The sequence below is a fragment of the Pleurodeles waltl genome, chromosome 10, assembly GCF_031143425.1.
Source record: "Pleurodeles waltl isolate 20211129_DDA chromosome 10, aPleWal1.hap1.20221129, whole genome shotgun sequence".
Classification (NCBI taxonomy): domain Eukaryota; kingdom Metazoa; phylum Chordata; class Amphibia; order Caudata; family Salamandridae; genus Pleurodeles; species Pleurodeles waltl.
Window position 1 is genome coordinate 551,491,014 of NC_090449.1, and position 16,831 is coordinate 551,507,844.

Genomic DNA, 16,831 nt, shown 5'->3' on the forward strand with positions numbered 1-16,831 from the left:
GGACACAAGAGAGAGTACGCTGTCACAATTTTAACATGGAACCACCACCTCAGTGTACACAGAACATTAATGTGATGGGACAGTGGGAATGGCAATGTACGTGCAATCATCAGCAATGATGCAGTTATGGATTATCTGAATGTTGTCCACCACCATTAAATGGCGACTGCCTGTCCTGCATCTAGGGACAGGTGGAAGTGAGGTAGCTGCGCCGATGTTGGGCGTCGTGGCGGTCTCGCACCACGTGCAGTTCTTCATTGCCTAATATGGTGCTCTATGGAGTACAGTGGACAATGGGAATCAGTGGCGGTGGTGTACACCGCCGCAGACATGACCGCCATTTTCCATCTAAATCCTCACTTGATTCCTGACTTTCCACAGTACAACACCTACACTGTGTATGCTGCTGTGACCTGTGTCTGGAACCTACCATGGCCCGTGTAACCGGGAAAAGGGCCCCTGTCTTCACTTCAGAGGAGTTGGAGCATTTGTTGGATTGGGGCTCTACCACAGTATTGACAGCTGTATGGGCCTCCAGACCAACAGGTGAGTACATCTTGGGCACGAGGCATGTGGCAAGGTTGCATGGAGATGTGTGTGCAAGTATCGTGTCATTTAGGGGAGTGGCATGTCTGTTGGTGGAGTACATGGTGAGTGCCAGGGCATGTGTGTGCCAATGGAGATGGAAATGGGATTTGTGGGCCATATGTGTGACTGGCTGGATTGTATGTGTAATGGTGTCCTCCCATCTGCATTACCTCTGCAGGTCAGCACCCTTCAGAAGAAGAGATTGTGGCGTTCCATCGACAAGGAACGTGCAGACCCTGGGGGGTCTACAGCAGGAAGAGCACCCACTGTAGGAAAAGTTGGGAGGACCTGGGACGCTGGGCATGGAAGACCGCGGAGGCCAAGCTAGGGATGGCCTCCCAACGAGGAAGGGGTGCCCGTCAGAACCTGACCAACACTGATGGACCACATACTGGCGGTAGCCTACCCAGAGCTGGATGGGCGCTTGAGGGCATCACAGCAGCCACAAGGGGGTGATTACAGTGGGCGTAACTACAATCATTGGTAGGTGGCATGGGATCCGGGTGGGTAGTCTAAGTCATTGGGTGCCCCTTAACCTTTCGGGGGCCTTGGACGAGGTGACCTTGTCCAAGGCACCTGTTCCCGGGTGCCTTGGACGAGGTGACCTCGTCCTACACCCGGGAACTGGGGGGAGCGCTAGCGCTCCCCCCCTGTGCTCCCCACCCACCCCCCAAAGGCAGGGATGGAAGGGTAAGCCCTTCCCCTTCTACCCCCGACACCTCCACCCCCCCTGTGACATCAGTGTGCTGATTTGCCACAGGGCCTCCCCCATCGCGCTGGAAGCATTTCTCTTTCAATCACGTGGGGGAGGCCCAGAGAGGCTTCAAAGGGAAGGAAATGTATTTCCTTCCCTTTGAAGTCTTTCTGAGCGTTTTTTGAAACGCCCACTAGACACCAGGGATTTTTTTAAATTGCCATAAGGGAGCGACCTCTTGGGCAAGGGTCGCTCCCAATGGGGGGCATTTTTTTGGAAGGCCTTTTCTGCCCCCCCGGGGGCAGATCAGCCTATTATTAGGCCAATCTGCCTCCAGGGGGGGCAGAAACCTCTAGGCACCAGGGATCTTTTTTTTTTTTTTTTTTTTTGAGGTGGGGAGCGACCCCTTAGTCAAGGGTCGCTCCCCTAGGGGGCAAATTATATTTAGGCCATTTCTGCTCCCCTTGGGGGCAGATTGGCCTATTTTGATGAGGCCAATCTGCCCCCAAGGGGGACAGAAACCACTAGACACCAGGGAGTTTTTTTTTTACGGGAATTTCACGCAAGGGGATCGACCCCTTAGGCAAGGGTCGCTCCCCTGGGGTGAAAATTTATTTTAGGCTATTTCTGCCCCCCTGGGGGGCAGATCAGCCTATTTTGATTAGGCGGATCTGCCCCCAAGGGGGGCAGAAACCACTAGGCACCGGAGATTTTTTTTGTTTTGTTTTACAGATGGGGAGCGACCCCTTGGCCTAATTTATTTTAGGCCATTTCTGCCCCCCGGGGCAGATTGGCCTATTGTTATTGGGATGATCTGCCCCCGGGGGGGCAGAAACCTCTAGGCGCCAGGGCAAATTTTTTTTGTGTGTTTTTTTTTTATTTGTTTGTTTTTTTAGAGATGGGGAGCAAATTGTATTTAGACCATTTCTGCAGATTGGCCGATTTTAGGTCAATCTGCCCCCAAGGGGGCAGAAACCACTAGGCACAGGGAATTTTTTTTTTGCCGCCAATGTCACGCAGGGGGAGCGTCCCCGTAGGCAAGGGTCGCTACCGGGTGGGGCCGGCTGAGCTAGAGGCCAAAATCCACAGGTAGGCACTTTGCAAAAAACACCTTTCTGTGAAAAAATTTGATGTGTCCCCGTTGTGTTTAGTGGCATTTCCTGTCGCGGGCGCTAGGCTTACCTACACAAGTGAGGGATCCTGTTTATCGGGAGACATGGGAGAACGCTGGATGGAAGGAAATTTGTGGCTCCTCTCAGATTCCAGTACTTTCTGTCACCAAAATGTGAGGAAAATGTGTTTTTTAAGTTAAAGTTTGAGGTTTGCAAAGGATTCTGGGTAACAGAACCTGATCAGAGCCCCACAAGTCACCCCATCCTCTAGTTTTCAAAAATGCACAGGTTTGGTAGGTTTCCCTAGGTTCCGGCTGAGCTAGAGGCCAAAATCTACAGGTAGGCACTTTGCAAAAAACACCTCTGTTTTCTTTCAAAAAATTTGATGTGTCCACGTTGTGTTTTGGGGCATTTCCTGTCGCGGGCGCTAGGCCTACCCACACAAGTGAGGTATCATTTTTATTGGGAGACTTGAGGAACATAGAATAGAAAAACAAGTGTTATTGCCCTTTGTCTTTCCCTACATTTTTTCCTTCCAAATATAAGAGAGTGTGTAAAAAAGACGTCTATTTGAGAAATGCCCTGTAATTCACATGCTAGTATGGTCACCCCGGAATTCAGAGATGTGCAAATAACCACTGCTCCTCAACACTTTATCTTGTGCCCATTTTGGAAATACAAAGGTTTTCTTGATAGCTATTTTTCACTCTTTATATTTCAGCAAATGAATTGCTGTATACCCAGTATAGAATGAAAACGTACTGCTGTGTGCAGCTCATTTATTGGCTCTGGGTACCTAGGGTTCTTTAAGAACCTACAAGCCCTGTATATCCCCGCAACCAGAAGAGTCCAGCAGACGTAACAGTGTATTGCTTTCAAAAATCTGACATTGCAGGAAAAAGGTACAGAAAAAGGAGAGAAATTGCCATTTTTTTACCTCAATTTCAATATTTTTCTTTTTCAGTTGTTATTTTCTGTAGGAAACCCTCGTAGGATCTACACAAATGACCCCTTGCTGAATTCAGAATTTTGTCTACATTTCAGAAATGTTTAGGTGTCTGGGATCCAGCATTGTTTTCACGCCCATTTCTGTCACTGACTGGAAGGAGGCTGAAAGCACAAAAAATTATAAAAATGGGGTATGTCCCAGTAAAATGCCAAATTTGTGTTGAAAAAATGGGTTTTCTGATTCGAGTCTGCCTGTTCCCGAAAGCTGGGAAGCTGGTGATTTTAGCACTGCAAACCCTTTGTTGATGCAATTTTCAGGGAAAAAACCACAAGCCTTCTGCAGCCACTTTTTCCCATTTGTTTGAAAAAAAACAAAATTTTCACTGTATTTTGGCTAATTTCTTGGCCTCCTTCAGGGGAACCCACAAAGTATGGGTACCTCTAGAATTCCTAGGAAGTTGGAAAAAAAGGACGCAAATTTGACTTGGCTAGCTTATGTGGACAAAAAGTTATGAGGGCCTAAGCGCGAACTGCCCCAAATAGCCAAAAAGAGGCCTGGCACAGGAAGGGGGAAAAGGCCTGGCAGCGAAGGGGTTAATGCCAGGTCAGACATTGTAGAGTGACCCAGCTCAAGGGTAATGGGTGTATAGCAAATTCATGAAACATAGCTAGGTTGTATTCCATGTCAGACAGGGATTAGTGGGTCCCAAGAGGGCTGCAGTTGGCAGTGTTTGGCCCTCATCTTGCTGTAGCACCTAGCCAATTGATTGCCCATGTGGTGCATAGTCCTCAATCCTGAACCCTGTGTGTGATGGTAATGTGTATGCCAATTGTGGTGTTGATGCTGTAATTGACCCAGTGTTCCCTTTTTCTCCCCCCCCCCTTTTTTCTGTCATCCTGTCCATGTGCGCATTAGCATCATCTGGCGGATGAGCAGGGGCACCGGCAACAGAGGGAGCTGCATCACACAGGACCCAGAAGGCAGAGTCCACTGATGTTGAGGGAACCAGTGGGACGGAGGGCGAGGGGAGCACCACGGTGGAGACAGGTGACAACACTGACTCTGATTCCTCCTCTGATGGGAGCTCCCTGGTGGAGGCGGGCACCTCTGGGATCACCCCAGCTCCAGGGACAGCCACCGCCCCCTGAACCAGCACTGCCCTCCCAGTAACCCCTCACCAATTTGCCCGTGCCTGCTCACCCAGGATGGTGGGCATCTCTTTCGCACCAGGCACCTCAGGCTCTGCCCCAGTGAGCCCCGCTGCCCTGAGTGAGGAGACTATTGACTTTCTGAGAAGCATCTCTGTAGGGCAGTCAACCATAGTGAATGCCATGCAGGGGCTGGCATCCCAGATTCAGCAATGCATTGCATTCCTGGAGGGCATCTATGGTGGATTGGCTTCCCAACAGAGATTGTTCCAGGTTCTTGCCTCCTGTCTGATAGCAGCCATTGTCCCTGTTCCTACCATCCTCCCTCAAACTACCACTTCATATACAGACAAGAATGCACACAAAACATCAGACAAGAGTAGCACATTCAAACACAGGCAGCACACTTCAGGCTACAAGCACTCACACAAACAACAGACAGATGCACACACAACAACATCCACTGCCTCCACTGCCTCTCCCCCTCCTCCTCCCTCACAGTCACCTCCACACTCACACCTGCATGCACTGCTTCAACACCCTGCAACACCATCACCACACCTCACTAGCAGACACCTCCACAACATCTATCCACACGTCCTCTGTGTCCTCTCCCACCCTGTCTGTCCACCCAAGGGACACAAACGCAGGCACTCAGACATCCAACAGCCATCCACCTCATATCAGCACACTGCCCATGCACCTGCACCCAAAGACAGTAGACGTACTCCTTCAACAACCACTCTCTCAACCTCCACTCCCATCCCTCATCACCATCCCTAAGAAGCTTTTCCTTGCCCAACTTGACCTTATCACCCCCCTCCACCCTGTCCTGCCAGTAAGAGCAAGGTCCCAACGACCCAGCCCAGCACCTCAGCCAAATAGTCTACGGGGACAGTTGAGGCACCTGCTAGTCATGGAGGCAAGAATGTGAAGGATCCCACTCCACCTGCCAGGAAAGTGAAGGGTCCCACTCCACCAGCCAGGAAAGTAAAGGATCCCACTCCACCAGCAAGGAAAGGGAAGGATCCCACTCCACCAGCCAGGAGGGGAAAGGTTCCCACTCAACCACCAATGACAGGAGAGGTTCACACTCAACCACCAATTACAGGAATGGTTCCCACTCAACCACCAATGAAAGGCAAGAAGCCCTCACCTCTATGTGAGACGCACCAGCCTTCACCTCCAGCTGAGACACAGCAGCCTTCGGCGCCAGCAAAGGCTGCCCAGGAGACACCTCCCCCAGCAGGGACAATGCAGCCCTCACCTCCATTAGAGGCTTCCTAGGAGACACCTCACCCAGCAGAGAAAATGCAGCCCTCACCTCCAGCAGAGGCTGCCCAGGAGACACCCCCCCAGCAAATACAATGCAGCCCTTACTTCCAGCAGAGGCTGCCCAGGAGAGACCTCCCCCAGCAGAGACAACGCAGCACTCACCTCCAGCAGAGGCTGCCCAGGAGTCACCTCCCCAGCAGATACAATGCAGCCCTCGCCTCCAGCAGAGGTTGCCCAGGAGACATCTCCCCCAGCATAGACAATGCAGCCCTCACCTCCAGCAGAGGGCATGTAGGCCACCCTCCAGGGACTGTTGTACAAGGGGCCCCCTCCAGAAGCAGTGGGCGAGGTACTTACCTCAGAGACGGTGACCTTGCACTCCCCAGCATTGGGAAATGGGCAAGGAGCCCCCTCCAGAAGCACTGGGTGCGTTCCCCACCTCAGAGACTGTGCCCTTGCATTCCCCGGCATTGGGAATTGGGCATGGAGCTCCCTCCAGAACCTGTGGGCAAGCTCCCCACCTCAGGGACTGTGACTTTGCACTCCCCAGCATTGGGAAAGGGGCATGGAGCCCCCTCCAGAACCAGTGGGCAAGATCCCCACTTCAGCTGAGGTGCCCCCCACACCTCCCCCCCCTGAGGTGTCTGCTCACTTCCAACCTGTTGCCCCTGCACAGTTTGGTGCAGAGAATGTCAGGATCAAGTTGGGGCTTGGACGGTACCTTTTGGACTTTGGACTGGGTATTGGCCCTTTCTGGACAATAGTTCATGTATAATATTTGTCACTTCAGTACTTATGGTGGCTGTTGGCATTCAAATACATTTTCAATTCTGCCTTACTGTTTTCCTTGCATTATTATGAGGTGTGTCCTATGACATTGTTTTTTGTCTGCAGTTGGTTGTGTGTATGGTATGTGTGTGTGAATGGTGTGTGTTGTGCATGTGTCTGTCGCTCTCCTTTTCCTCCCTCCCTCCCTTGTGTACTAGGCGGCTGTACTCACCGTCATCTGCGTTGGTGTTCCAGCTGGAGCATGACATAGAAAAACATTGGGAAAACCTACAGTTCCAGTTCCATGGTGGCACTGATCTTTCCTGAGTCTCTGATGGTGAGTCTTTGGTCTTCTGTGTTGTATTTCCAGCAGGTTTTTGATGGTGTTGTTACCGCCCCGGAAATCGTGGCGGTGTGCTGTGTCATAATATGGTGGGCAGTACCTTGTTTTCCGCCTGGCTGTTGATGGCTACCACCATGGTTAGTGGTGTTAATGTCCTGGCGGATGGTGTGGTACATTGGCTGTCTATGGGAGTTATCACCGCCATGGTCTTAATTTGGTGGTAATTACTGTCAGCCTGTTGGTGGTATTACCGCCACTTTAACCGTCACCGCCTATGTCATAATAACCACCAATGTCCAGACAATCATATCTGATGAGTAAGACCCAAGTCATGTGACAAAGCATTACTGACTGGAAACACATTACACCAATTACACACCAAAACTCTCTATTACTCAAGGTCCAGCTGTGATCCCCATGGTTGTCTAGACATGTGTCTACAACATATGTGCACATAGCACACTTATCTGTCCCTCTTGTGCTCCATGAATTTGTAAAGTATTTTCCGACCAACAAAAATACCATCACCGGCGGGGTACAGTGCATTGAGGTTAAATGAGATCTGTGACCAGCAACACACTATACTGATGATTGTGTAGGAGAATCTACATAGCTTTACATATGCTGAGATGTCACTACACATTTATATATGTTATGACACATTTATTAGTCACCAAAACAGTAGTTTCGACTGCCAAAATGGCAGAAGCCTGACCTTGTTCAATGGACAAGGTAGAACCTCCCACCACTGGTGGAAGTTGACAGCGTGGTGGGTGGTTTCAACCGAGGCGGACCCAGCCGTAGGCTAACATTGTTAACTGTGATGGTGAAGGACCAATAGCCGTGCCCGATGACAGTGATGACCACAAATGTGGCATGCATGTTCGCTGCAATTTGGAAAATAACTCACTTGCCTCCTGACAGTGCTGCTATCAACACCTCCACCACTTCAGCTGCTGTGTGCTGCCTCTGGGAGCAATCATGCAAGGCAAAAACAGGTGAAAATGCCCCTGCCTTCCCTCCAGAGGAGCTGGAGAGGCTCGTGTAAGAGGTCCTTCCTCTGTATGGGCAGCTCTATGGCTCACCAGAAGAGCAGGTAACTACCTCATTGACATATTTCACTTTGTTCATCACCATCCTTCCCTTCCTACAATGTGCCTGTGAGTCCCAGTGGCTTAGTTGGGTGCCTGTTGTCACAATACGTGGCCCATACATGGGATGTACAGTTTGTGGATTGTGAAGCCCTGTACTCTGTGTATTTCAAATGACCATTGTGTTACGTGATGTGTGATAAGCCCTAGATCCTCTTTCTGTTGCATTCATATATCTATTCAAGTAAACTTTATAGCCAAACAATGATATATCTGATGATGGAAAATGACACAGTAACTGTATTTGCGTTACGGCATGATCTGTGTATGTATACTTTTTGAGTCAGTTGAGGATGTTGGTAGCAAAATGTAAAATCCCACAGATCACTCAGCCCAGATCGGACCTTGGCAAACTGTCGTATTAGAACTATTTAAAAGATACTGAATGACATAGAACCCTGAACTCACATATACTATACGGCCACAGGATGTACGGTCATGCATGGACGTGAAAGAAATGTGATGTTGATAAAGGTTCTGTATGCTCAGCCTACAGAGAGCAAGGCCTGTCAAAGCCTTTTCACAGTATGGGATATAGCCCAGGCTGGTGCACAGTAACTGTGGCTGTGCAACTGAGGCACCGGGTCCACTCCCATAGCCCTGCAGATCCTTGGATGTGGCCAAAATTAGTATTTAGAAGCAAGAGTTGGCCTGAATGCTTTTACATTGACTGCATTCGGAATAGGGACTGTGGTAACCACCTGACCTGGTACTTATTTTATTGACCTTCATTGTCAACGTGTGTCATTGACTTATGACAGGCTCCTTGCTCTCACAAGTCACCTTTCCATAAGTCTTGTTTGTACAGTACAGGCCTACTGCACAAGTGACAACCCCACAATGCAGATAGTTGGTTAATTCAGGGGAGATCATGACATGTGAATCACTAGCTTTATTACATGCAACCAATCAAACCAAATATACTTTGGTGTGTTGAATGTCATCTCTGTAGGAGTTCCACATATCGTAAAAGGTGCCACTTGTAATACCAGTGCATATGCACAAACCCACTCAGTAGTGGTATGAGAATCCATTAGGTTAACCACATGTCCACACATCCACACAAGAGAAGCTTTCAGTGACACCCATACCAAGCATTTCATTGTCACCTAAGTCTTATGGTGTGCTCTATACCATTGTAGTTGCCTGTATGGACCATCCATATGCAGTGAGTCAATGTGCCTGTAAATAGTGGTGTCTGTACAGTCATGCAGAAGTAGTTTATGTCACCTTGATTGGCGTAGCACAGCAGCTACAAGAGGGTAAGTCCTGGGCAGATTACTACCTGTTACATTGCCAGATTGATGTGTTAGAGGCAGCCATCTCCACATGAATATAGAAGATGGCCCATGTGTGATACACAAGATGTGTTATAGTGTGTGTAGTTATGGTAGTTGGTGCATGCAGATCTGCCTTGCCTATTGTCCTAGTAACCAGGAACACAATAGAGTACAGTCCACTACCAATATACTCTCTTGTGAAGACACATGGCTGAGTACAGTGGTCAATCATCTTGTGTTGCTTCATGTTGTGGATGTCATTTGTACCCAACAGTCCATTTGTCTTCAGTATGTCAGTCCCAACATCAAACAACATAAGGTAATAGATCACTGTACACAGCTATTTGTCTACTCAAGAGATTATATTGGCATCTGTATCCCACAGGCCACTAGTCTTCAGTCCATCAAGAGTGCAGGTGCATCACTACTGTCTCTCATGTGATGGTGGCCATCATACATGTGACATAGCATATATTGTCCTTTGTGTGCAGTCACTGAGTAATACTTGGCCTTGGTAAGTAGGAAATGTACATTTAAATTATTTGGGTAACATCACTGTTGGCATCAGTATTTGTGCCTACATGTTGTCATAAGGACCCTTGTACTCAAATGAGACTGCTAGATTTGGGGCGCAGCACCTCTGCGTTGTATATGACTGAGTCACTCCCACACCAGTCAGCAGCTGTCAGCCCAACCCTCCCAGCTCTCTAGCAACACCTCACCCAAACCCAAACAGTAAAGGTGATTTATGGCAGCCTTGCGCATGGAACTCTGAAAATCCCTCAGGGAAATCGTGGTGAAACAAGCCGTACCCTTTTCTCTTCACATACAAGTCTCTTACACCCACATAGGCAAGAAAAGAGATGCAGGACAGTTTTCAATACATTTCTTGAAAAGACTGCAATCTACAATAAAATGCATGATTGGGATAATGAGGAATAACAAAATCAGAATTGTAAAAATTAAAGATGTAAATATAAACAACCCCAACATACTGTCATGACATGAGTATACAATTCCTACCTATAAGCCTAATCACTAGCCCCTGAGTGAGAGCATGGTGATGTAAGCCAAATCTGTTGATACACTGTCCATGAGAAGCGCACCTCACCCCTGTTACCTTGGTACAACGTCAGCCCCCCAGTCTCCAGATCAGGATCTGTGGAGAGACAAAGGCTGAGGTCGGCCAAAAACCGACATGCAGCATGGATGCAAATTCTGTCTGGAACCCCCTCTAATTCCCTTTGTCCTACAAGATGTTTTTATAGGGGACATGTTTATGTTCATGCATAGAAGTCTGACGCGGTTATGTACCTAAGTGCTGGACTGTTTAGGCAGCCTTGGGGTCGGCAATACAAAATATTATTCTGTGTGCCCTTCATTCCATTCTTGAGAATCCAAGGAAAGGAATATGATGCAAAGTATGTCTTCCATAGCACTGATAATGACACTTTCACAGAATAGTGGTTGCTAATGAAATTAAAAACATTGCCACTAAAAGAGCCAGAAATAAAATGAAAAAAAAATAATACAGGGACACAGAACATAATAACTAGGTAACAGGTCACAGGCCGCAAGCCTAAGCTAAGCTATCACTGTGTCCAAGCGGCTAACTAAAATGGACCCACAACACCCTCCCCTATTGCTGGAGAAAGGATGCGAAGTCCAAAGCCTAGTATTAAAAATGTTCTAATTTAAAATCATAAAATTCTAAAAGCATAACTAAAATAATACATAGGACACAAATGTCTAAATCCACAAGCCAAGCAGGCCAACAGACAGGCTGAATTAAAAAGGCAATTTGGTGTCACATTTTACTTTTTGAAAAAGGCCAATGGTCGAATTCTAACAGTAATCATGGTCTTGTAGGAAATCTCAAATTTCATCACGGGAGATGAGACCAAGGAGGATTCCACTTCAGCAGGTGATAAATTGATCAATGTGTTGGCAGAAGTGTGCACAAGCTTCCGGTGCTGAAGTAACTGCGTAGCTGGAACTGTCCATTGTGCCAGATGTCATCAGAGTCAGCAAATCCAAAAGCAGTGGCTCATAGGATGCCTCTGGAATAAACTGCAGTCTAAAGGTGCATGTCCATGAATGAACCCTCATCAAGAACATTAACAGATCCTTGTTCACAGGAGGTGCAGGCCACATGGCAAAGGAACACGATAGGTGCATGTTTGAAGAGGCACCAGATACAGTGGAAGACTGGCTGGAAACACGTCAAGACAGGCTGAATGTCAAAGACCAATATAGCTCCAGTTCCCCAGGCAAGGAAGCTCCGAAATACTACATCATGCGTTCATTGGACAGATGGCTGGCGATTGCTCCATTACTCTGCTTTGCTGAGAGAGAACAGCCACTGCATATCAAAACTAGCTGCAGAAGAATTCCACCAATTAAGGTTAAGGTTATAGGGAATCTGCCATAGACATTCAAAAAGAGTGAATTAAAGGCAGCAGGTGTGTATGGCAGCAGGTATGACTCCAAACAGGGTCTGGAAGCTGATGACAAATCCAGAACTGACAGCCTCAAAAAGGAGCACAATCCCTGCAGTATTCGATGAATTAAATATCCTGCTCACCAATTCTCCAAAATGCTTTGTGAAGTTGGTATTCAATAGGGATTGTATCTCATCTCATGATATTGCGATCTTGAGATTGTACGTCTCTCTGGCTGATGTCAGGGCCACATGTTTTTGAAAAAATAGTGCTTTTAGTCTGATGAACTTGTGAAAGTTTACATTAGAAGTAGCAATGTGTGGCCACAAGTCTGCCACTTTTATTCGTGTGGGGGGGGATAAAACATGAATTCCTGCCTTCATTTTGCAGCAGCTTTGATCGTTCAGAACCACATAACTTCCATTAGAAAGTTTCTGAAACACTGGTCGAATCAAAGAGATCGGAGTACCCTTTAGGTAGCATGCCAAATTCCCAACCTCCACAAAGACACCGGCTTACCAATAATAGAATGACTAACAGTAGTCTTGCATTCGCTTCTGCTAAGAAAGACCTCTGTTTCGCCGTTCATACGTTTGTAATCGAAAGGCAATTCCCACACCTCATGTATGTGACTGTCTCCTAGACACTCAAACCTGCCAACTACAAAATGCTTTAGGTATCTTGTGAAACAAAAGGTGGAAATGATCAATTTTATTACTCAATGTATTAGACATACTGGTGAGGGGATTTCTGACACAGTGAAAGGCAACTTTTCCAATTTCTCAATGTTAAGCATGATGTGCAATGCTCCTTTTTAAGCCAAAATCTGTTGTTGTCTGGAAAATTAAAAGTGGCAAACAATTTAGTAAAGTTAACGTGCTTCCAATGCACACGGACATTTTTGAGAACCTGCAGTGTCCAACTTAACTGCATGATGAAAGGCAGCTGGCTTTGTCCATGTTGTAAAAAGGACACATCATTCTGAATGATATCAATTGCTGATGATACAATATTATTTAAGGTGTGCATTCTGTTGGACAATGTGTTCATGTCGTTATTCACAATAGCAAAAGCCTTTTCCATGTTTTCCATTTTAATCTGCCTTAGACATGCAGCAGCTTACATCTGATAATATTTCTAGATCTTGTTGTATATGGCATTCAGGAAACACTTTGAGCGTGGCTTCCTGGGTCCTAACAGGAAATCTTGTAGATTGACTTCCTCAGACAGGAGACTAATGTAGGAGGCTGGCCTGGCTTGTAGTGGGTACCAGAAGTACTTACACCTTGTGCCAGGTCCAGTTATCCCTTATTAGTGTAGAAGAGCTGTTTCTATCAGCTTAGGCTGATAGAAGGTAGCTATGGCAAAGCAGCTTAGGCTGAACTAGGAGACATGTAAAGCTCCTACTATGCCACTTATATCATATGCACAATATCATAAGAAAACACAAAACACAGAGTTACTAAAAATAAAGGTACTTTATTTTTATGACAGTGTGCCAAAAGTATCTCAGTGAGTATCCTCAGTAAGAAGATAAGTTATATACTCAAGTTATATGTACACAAACCAAACTCAGGTAAATAATAGCAAGAAAAGTAATGCAAACAGTGTAGAATTACAATAGGTTGCAATAGGAGAACATAGGTATAGGGGCAACACAAACCATATACTCCAAAAGTGGAATGCGAACCACGAATGGACCCCAAACCTATGTGAGCTTGTAGAGGGTCGCTGGGACTGTAAGAAAACAGTGAGGGTTAGAATAATACCCCACCCAAGACCCTGAAAAGTAGGAGTAAAGTACACCTACTACCCCCAGAGAGCACAGAAGTCGTGATAGAGGGATTCTGCAGGAAGAACAAACACCAGCAGTGCACTGGCAACGGATTTCTAGACCTGAGTACCTGTAAGACAAGGGGACCAAGTCCAATAGTAGCGACAGTGTCCAGGGAGGGCAGGAGCCCAGGAAACCCCAGCTGAAGGTGCAAGGAATCAGCCACCAGTTGGAAGAAGCTTGGAGTTCTGCAAGAAAGAAGAGGACTAGGGACTTCTCCTTTGGAAGACTGATGTTCCAGGTCGAGATGAAGCTTGCAGAGGTATTCCCACGCAGAAAGACCGCAAACAAGCCTTGCTAGCTGCAAGGGTCATGGTAGAGGTTTTTGGGTGCTGCTGAGGACCAGGAGGGACCAGGATGTCGCCTTTTGGAGGAGGAGACAGAGGGGGCGCTCTGCAACTCAGAGACTCCTCACAGAAGCAGGCAGAAGTACCCCAACAGGCACTTAGAAGAAAAGTGAACTGGAGTCCACCCGAAGTCACAAAAGGGAGTCCCACGATGCCAGAGGACAACTCAGAAGGTTGTGCACTGCAGGGCGGAGTGCTGGGTACCCAGGCTTGGCTGTGCACAAAGGAAATCCTGGAAGAGTGCACAGGAGCCGGAGCAGCTGCAAATCACACAGTAAACAGCTTTGCAGTCTAGCATGGGGAGGCAAGGACTTACCTCCACCAAACTTGGACTGAAGAGTCACTGGACTGTGGGAGTCACTTGGACAGAGTTGCTGTGTTCCAGGGACCACGCTCGTCAGGATGAGAGGGGACCCAGACGACCAGTGATGCAGTCTTTTGGTGCCTGCGTTAGCAGGGGGAAGATTCCGCCGACCCACGGGAGATTTCTCCGGAGCTTCTGGTGCAGGGTGAAGGCAGGCTACCCGCTGAGCATGCACCACCAGGAAACAGTCGAGAAAGCCGTCAGGATTAGGCGCTACAATGTTGCTGGTAGTCGTCTTGCTACTTTGTTGCAGTTTTTCAGGCATCCTGGAGCAGTCAGCGGTCGATCCTTGGTAGAAGGTGAAGAGGGAGATGCAGAGGAACTCTTGCATTCGTTATCTGAAGAATTCCCCAAAGCAGAGACCCTAAATAGCCAGAAAAGGAGGTTTGGCTACCAAGTTAGGAGGATTGGCTACCAAGAGAGGTAAGAGCCTATCAGAAGGAGCCTCTGACGTCACCTGCTGGCACTCGCCACTCAGAGCAGTCCAGTGTGTCCCCAACACCTCTGTTTCCAAGATGGCAGAGGTCTGGGACACACTGGAGGAGCTCTGGGCACCTCCCCTGGGAGGTACTGGTCAGGGGAGTAGTCACTCCCCTTTCCTTTGTCCAGTTTCACGCCAGAACAGGGCTGGGGGATCCCTGAATTGGTGTAGACTGGCTTATACAGAGATGGGCACCATCTGTGCCCATCAAAGCATTTCCAGAAGCTGGGGGAGACTACTCCTCCCCAGCCCTTCACACCTATTTCCAAAGGGAGAGGGTGTAACACCCTCTCTCAGAAAAAATTCTTTGTTCTGCCTTCCTGGGCCAAGGCTGCCTGGACCCCAGGAGGGCAGAAACCTGTCTGAGGGGTTGGCAGCAGCAGCAGCTGCAGTCGAGACCCCGGAAAGGCAGTTTGGCAGTACCCGGGTTCTGTGCTAGAGACCCGGGGCATCATGGAATTGTCCCCCCAATGCCAGAATGGTATTGGGGTGACAATTCCATGATCTTAGACATGTTACATGGCCATGTTCGGAGTTACCATTGTGACGCTATACATAGGTAGTGACCTATGTACAGTGCACGCGTGTAATGGTGTCCCCGCACTCACAAAGTCTGGGGAATTTGCCCTGAACGATGTGGGGGCACCTTGGCTAGTGCCCGGGTGCCCACACACTTAGTAACTTTGCACCTAACCTTCACCAGGTGAAGGTTAGACATATAGGTGATTTATAAGTTACTTATGTGCAGTGGTAAATGGCTGTGAAATAACGCAGATGTTATTTCACGCAGGCTGCAGTGGCAGGCCTGTGTAAGAATTGTCAGAGCTCCCTATGGGTGGCAAAAGAAATGCTGCAGCCCATAGGGATCTCCTGGAACCCCAATACCCTGGGTACCTGAGTACAATATAGAAGGGAATTATATGGGTGTACCAGTATGCCAATGTGAATTGGTAAATGTAGTCTCTAGCCTGTTGGTGACAAATTTAGAAAGCAGTGAGAGCATAATCACTGCCTGGCAGGGTCCCAGTGAAACATAGACTAAAACAACATATATACAGTGAAATATGGGGGTAACATGCCACGCAAGATGGTACTTTCCTACAACTAAGGTGCTCTTTCACAGCTGTAAAAGTGGAGTAACATAGCCATTGTTGACACGGTTTACCCACATTATATGTAGTGAGGATACCTGAATGTTGAGCTGAGACAAAGCAAGGGTCTGGCGGCTCGTTCTGAAACCCCTAAGGAATTAACAAAATGTGCCTGGCACTCATTCGTGTCCATTGGCTCCAATAACCACCCGCCGGGACTCAAAAGTGAGGAATTAAAGGTATCATTCTAAACCCAAGCAATCAGTTGTTTGTCGGTGATATTTAGAAGTGTTTACCAATTGTGAAAGTTAGCAAGTGTGGGGTTACTGGGCGCATTTAATTCTTTTACTTTTGCTAACCTCAAACAGAATGTTTGTAGGGCGTGTCATTTAAAAATATAATTTGTAGGGGAATAAGTCAAGCTCTAAATAGAGCTTACCTACCCTGTGTTTGCCAATATTTTGTTCCCTGTACACTCTTCAAGTGAATAGTGTTTTTCCAGTACTCATAGCCTTCAACAGCAAGCCAGGAAACAAAGTAATCTGAGTAGATTAATTTTGTGTTGCTTAGCAATATTTTTCTCATTCTGGGAGGTGGCAATTTGAAATAGCTTGACTCAGCATTTCTAGTGTCACGTCCAGTAAAATACACAAACGTATCTACATATGCTGTGGGAGTTCCCACAGGTGGTGTTGAACAAAGTTCCCACTGTGTGTAATTGTAAACTGATCTAGGAGTATTAGCTCAGTGCAGAAAGTAATGTCCTAAATAGAAATGACAGAGCATTTCCCCATAATTTGCTGTGTTCAAATACAGATCTTAACTTTCAAATACAGTGTAATATTCAAGCTCAGGAAGCATAGAATCAACTGTTTAATATCCCAATCATCAGAAATAATACCAGGTGCCATAAAATCACTCGTGGAAGTCTCAAACACATATGGAATTTGAATGACCCCAGCAGG